Genomic DNA, 6,395 nt, shown 5'->3' with positions numbered 1-6,395 from the left:
GACGTACTCTGATTATGCAAATTTACCATGCCTTCTCGTGTAAACACTGCCTCATCAGTAAACAAAATCTTGAAGAGAAATTGTGGATCTGCTCCACACTGCCCACACTGCACCAAGGATTGGTATCACCTTTAGTTGCTGCTATTCGTCGCACACTGGTTGCAGGAATGTCGTCCACTGCACCTAGAACACGCTCCTCCAATGCAGGTATCTGAACGAGCCTACTTTGTTGGGTGCTACGGAATCTGTTTCCCCAAGACGCAGGAAGAATTGGCCGAACAGCTTAACAGATGGAACACTGAGAGCTGGAAATCGTTCAGTGGACAGGTTACGGGCTCTCAGATTAACTGCATCTCCTAAACCATAATAGTAAATCATGTCTGCCATTTCCCCGTAGACTGAAAGGCCTCCTTTGCCAGGTTGTATCACAGTAACTGCAAGAGAGAAAACATGTTGTAGCTCACCACAAGCATCAGAATAAACTGCACTATAAACATGACCTGTGAGTATGCCAACAATCACCATATGCACCCGGAGTTAGAAAAAATGTACGGGAACGTAAACAGACGTAACAAGACTACTGCACAATCACGTAACGTAAGCGGTACAACTCACTGCAGACATGTGAGTCAACTAATGTTTACGTCGATATTGCATGGCTGTATCCCAGCACGCTGTTGACACGGAGCGCAAGCGCAACAACGGTGTTCATATCCGCAATCACATGTTCGTGATGCCTTCATACCTCGCAGTATTCTATGCCAGCGGTTGTAATTAACGTTAATTAACGGGTAGTTGTCTGTAGTAGGACAAGTAATGCATTGCCATGGATGAGATTACAAGAGCACCTCCTATGAACACGTTCATATGTCATATGTCAGAATGTGTACTTTGTAGAACCCATGGCCGAAAGACTTTTTTTTTACTTTGGTGAGTACTATCATCCACTGAAATAATGGATAGTCGTTCTAGCACCCTGTATTGGTGAAAAGACGGGGATCAGGTTCCATTGCCAGACCAGACTGCATAGTGATCATAGTGTCCAATGAGCCATACGATCGAGTTAGTCTTCGTCCGAGGGAAAACTGAAAAGTCCGCAGACGGAAGAAGTTCAACCGAGAAAGCAGCTGCAGCGAATCCAGTACCAGCGTTCTCGTCCTCAAGAGACACGCCTGTGTGGTAATCTATTTGGTTGACGACACGTGTCGCAAAGGTCAGTTGCTCTAACACCAATGACCGAGCGAGGTGGTGCAGTGGTTAGCACACTGGACTCGCATTCGGGAGGACGACGGTTCAATCCCGTCTCCGGCCATCCTGATTTAGGTTTTCCGTGATTTCCCTAAATCGTTTCAGGCAAATGCTGGGATGGTTACTTTGAAAGGGCACGGCCGATTTCCTTCTCAATCCTTTCCTAACCCGAGCTTGCGCTCCGTCTCTAATGACATCGTTGTCGACGGGACGTTAAACACTAACCACCACCACCAGCACTAACACCAATGCGATGGAGGCGTTCGTTGGTCGGGATCAGATTCTGAATGACCCTACACCACGACGAGGTGACATACATCGGGAGGATGGGATGACCAACGGGAGACCACACTGTTTCCTAGGATATTAATGGCGCGGCCATTTCAGTTGAGCAGAGTGAGGATTGTACTCCCCAACGAGAAAGGGAAGAGCCAGTGGTAAGGTGTGTCACTGATAAACTGACGGAAAACTTGTTAAAATATAAAATCCAGGTATGTGCCGCAGTTTAGAATTGATCCAGGAAGCATCGACAGGTAGAATCGGACTCCACAGTCGAAGACGCGTAAATAAGCCAGACGTAACAGAATGAGCTGCCCGGGTACTTGTCAAAACGTTACTCAGTATAAACGATATTGAATTCTTCACTTTGGTATTGGGACATCCCACCCCCCAAGGCGAAGGCTCTCGCTACCACTCCATACCGACGCCCAACTTTTCCGAAGGAAACGACCGGATCGCGAATTAGCCCAGCCGTTTTCATCGTGCAGCCATCCACGCCAATCCAAAACGATTTGTGGTGAGCAGCCACCGTTGTCCGTGGAATGAGAATTTGAAAACCCCACAATGGTAACAGCGCACGCTTTTCTTCATCAATTCACGCCATAGAGGGAGAACAATATGAATCCAGTATATCCTTGAGTAAGGACATGTCATCGAAATGACGTAGCACCACAATAACGTCATCCCTGTACGCTCGCATCGATTAGGTTCCTCCTAGTATCTTCCAGCCACGTAACTGATGAGCAATATGGCAAAGCTGAGGTTCTAGGGAGAAGGCAAAAAGCGACATGGAGAGGCGGCTCACTCTGCGGTATGCCCCGTCGGATGGTGATCTGGGGAATAAGTCCTCCAGTCACTACGACTGGGGCTTGAATACCAGCAAAAAGATCGGATAATACCTGACATGCAGTACGCTTGAGTCTGGTCGCTTTGAGAACATGCATCAAGAAACTGTGACTGATCCGGCCCAATGCCTTGCTAAAATCAATAAAACGTAAGACTCCAGAGACATAACTCGTTGGAGACGCCGCGACGACGTCCCGGCATTCAACTACAGAAGTCAGAATCGTGCGCCCAGGCATACAGCTTCGGGAACAGCAAGAATTTTCTCTATAAATATCGACAAACGGCTATTAACCACCTGGGCGACAGTGTTGTAATCGAAATTCAGTAGTGTGATATTTCAATGTCTGGACGTCCGTTGTCTTCTGGAATAGAATGACTGTACCAACGTTGAAGAGGTTAGGAGTAACACCCTCACCCTCCCGAGATCACCTCATTTACCAGTGCTGTTATGACGAGACTTATCATGACTTAGAAGAGGTCAAAAATGTACATAAAATTCATTAGACATACCGTTGACTCCCGCATATTTTTGCTATGGCAAACCAGCAAAATAACGTTCAGATGTGTGTGTATTCTTAATGGACCAAACAGCTGACGCCATCGGTCCCTAGACTTACACACTACTTAACCTAACTTACGCTACAGACAAAAAACACACACACACATTCATTATTTAATGCGGGAGTAATCACGCAATACAGGAGAAGAGTAAATGCATCATGGACAATCAAATCAATAGCAGGGACATCATAAAGATAGAATAAGTGACTACAGATCGGTGTGGAAGTATCATGTTGTGACGTCAGTATGTGACCATCGTTGTGAATGAGGAACGCGATACATGATCTTTTTCAACGCGTCCGCCACCGGATAAGATGGTATAATGGGGTCAGTTTATCCAGTCGGAATAGCGGTATTTTGAGGCATCCTGAGTGTTTCTGTTATCTTTTTAACTGAAGAAGCTTCGCCTTAACATAGCGGTCATTCATAACGCGTAAGGGGGCTTGTATGGCACCTTCATAAAGTTGTCGCAAGACGTAATAACTAAATTCCTGGAGATTCCTCGCTTCCAATGCGCCGTAATGCATTAACACTTTCTGAAGCCGCGGTTTGCGTGCCCTGGCCACCATTCCATAAGAGAAGGATAACGGTCCTCCGAACGCAATTAACGGTGCCAAACCTCCGTACCGGTAATCTCGAGGGAAGGATCCTTTAACAGAGATGTGTTCAACATCCACGGCAGGCGATACAGTTTTACTGGTTGCAGCACGTGATATAGGATTACAGGTACGGCACAGTGATCAGTGAAACAAGAGGGTATCACCTCTGTGGCTAACAGTTGTCCACATACAGAATCAGAAAGAAAAAAGTGATCGAGCCGGCTACTGGAAGCAGCTGTAAAATGCGTTACACCTGACGAGAGTGAGGTACTGATAGAGTCCTACATCGCGTATTTGCTAAAAACACAGCAATTTGTCTAGTTCCTTACTGAAATTAAAATTAGGAGTCTGATCGACAGGAAGCAAAACACAGTTAAAATCTGCGACTAATAGAAGCTTTTGAAGAGTTTTACCTAATATAAAAATTCCATATCCTCCCTTTAAAAACGTTTGCGATCTGTGGAATGAGCAGATCCTGAAGGGACATAAAAAAACAATTAAAGTAAGGTCAGAAAAAGTGCAGCCTATTCCTCAGCCGATATCGAGAAGTTTGAAATCAATCAGTGGTATATCCTCTCTGTAAAATAACGCAGTGCCAGTGGATAGTTCGGCAACTGCATTACAGAAAGTAGAAAATCCGGAAATAGAAAAACTATCACATAAAACTTTTTGCAAAAATATCTCTTCGCGCTTGTATTGTAAATAAAATGTCGCAGCACCGCTCGGAACTAATTCTGTTCACATTCAAAGTAAGAAAGGTATAGGCCCGCATCTATTAATTACCAAAATAAAGGAGATGATTACTTGCATGTGACCTTTAAAGTCGTGCATCACAGTCCATGCAGAGTCAACGGATGAATCGCAATGTAAAGAGGTGTATCCCTCTCTTCTATCTCTTTTATATACGAGTATTTTCTTTCATCGCGAGGCCGCACGTTCAGCTTGAAAACACACTGTTTGTTGCGGCTTTGCGTGAAGGCGACTGCCACACGGCCCAACAGGAGGGGGGGGGGGGGGCTTGGGGGGCTCCTGCAGAAGTTCAGTATCAGATACAGATGATACACCCCACTCTTCCACACATGGGCGGTGCGGTTCCTGAGAATCAACGGAAACGAAAACTGGCGGAACGTCTTTTACTGTCACCACGTATTCCACTCGCACACTTGTGCCGATGTTGTTTTGATCAACAGAGGCCTCTGTCATTGTTATACCTTTCAGCGGCGCAGAAGAAGGGTGGGAAGACGTCACAGACACAGACAGGCCCGGTAAGTCCTTGGATACAGCACGGAGATCCGGAACAGGTCTGTCCTCATGTCATTCCGAAGAGGCGGTCTCTTTCTACGGAGACGCATCGAGTCTTGAACAGCAGCTGACATGTTATCATCGCGTATGAACTCTGGAGGGGAGAGGCCTCCTCCAAAGGACTGTTTTCAGTAGAGGGGAGAAGGGATAAGAAATCATCTGTCTTCTCACCGTCTTGCGTCAGTCTACGGTTGTTTTGAAGTGGAGGTGGTGGCGGCGCGGAAGCTACAGTGTCGAAGTTCCTACGTGAGGTTAGCGTCGGAAATGAGCTACAGCCATCTTGCAGTGACTCCCGTCGCCCTCAGAAACTTGGTTATGCACATTGGCTGTCACTTGGGGAACCAGTTCCACTAAAGTCAATCAAAGATGTTCACAGGTGGATTGTAAGGGCGTGACACGACCTAAGCAATTTGTGACCACTTTCGTTACAAATAAAACATCTACATCTACATCTACATGACTACTCTGCAATTCACATTTAAGTGCTTGGCAGAGGGTTCATCGAACCACAATCATACTATCTCTCTACTATTCCACTCCCGAACAGCGAGCGGGAAAAACGAACACCTAAACCTTTCTGTTCGAGCTCTGATTTCTCTTATTTTATTTTGATGATCATTCCTACCTATGTAGGTTGCGCTCAACAAAATATTTTCTCATTCGGAAGAGAAAGTTGGTGACTGAAATTTCGTAAAAAGGTCTCGCCGCGACGAAAAACGTCTATGCTGTAATGACTTCCATCCCAACTCGTGTATCATATCTGCCACACTCTCTCCCCTATAACGCGATAATACAAAACGAGCTGCCCTTCTTTGCACCCTCTCGATGTCCTCCGTCAATCCCACCTGGTAAGGATCCCACACCGCGCAGCAATATTCTAACAGAGGACGAACGAGTGTAGTGTAAGCTGTCTCTTTAGTGGACTTGTTGCATCTTCTAAGTGTCCTGCCAATGAAACGCAACCTTTGGCTCGCCTTCCCGACAATATTATCTATGTGGTCCTTCCAACTGAAGTTGTTTGTAATTTTAACATCCAGGTACTTAGTTGAATTGACAGCCTTGAGAATTGTACTATTTATCGAGTAATCGAATTCCAACGGATTTCTTTTGGAACTCATGTGGATCATCTCACACTTTTCGTTATTTTGCGTCAACTGCCACCTGACACACCATACAGCAATCTTTTCTAAATCGCTTTGCAGCTGATACTGGTCTTCGGATGACCTTACTAGACGGTAAATTACAGCATCATCTGCGAACAACCTAAGAGAACTGCTCAGATTGTCACCCAGGTCATTTATATAGATCAGGAACAGTAGAGGTCCCAGGACGCTTCCCTGGGGAACACCTGATATCACTTCAGTTTTACTCGATGATTTGCCGTCTATTACTACGAACTGCGACCTTCCTGACAGGAAATCACGAATCCAGTCGCACAACTGAGACGATACCCCATAGCTCCGCAGCTTGATTAGAAGTCGCTTGTGAGGAACGGTGTCAAAAGCTTTCCGGAAATCTAGAAATACGAAATCAACTTGAGATCCCCTGTCGATAGCGGCC

General features: G+C 45.8%; 1 non-coding gene across 1 annotated transcript; it reads left to right on the top strand.

The window, feature by feature from the left end:
• The first annotated feature begins 1,239 nt into the window (after window positions 1–1,239).
• Trnaa-cgc (transfer RNA alanine (anticodon CGC)) lies at window positions 1,240–1,312 on the top strand. Its single transcript has one exon. It is a non-coding gene; the product is annotated as a tRNA-Ala (tRNA).
• Window positions 1,313–6,395: the final 5,083 nt, after the last annotated feature.

This window comes from Schistocerca gregaria, chromosome 6 (genome assembly GCF_023897955.1).
Source record: "Schistocerca gregaria isolate iqSchGreg1 chromosome 6, iqSchGreg1.2, whole genome shotgun sequence".
NCBI lineage: Eukaryota > Metazoa > Arthropoda > Insecta > Orthoptera > Acrididae > Schistocerca > Schistocerca gregaria.
The sequence above is the reverse complement of the archived record's forward strand: the minus strand, read 5'-3'. Positions and strand labels throughout refer to the sequence as shown.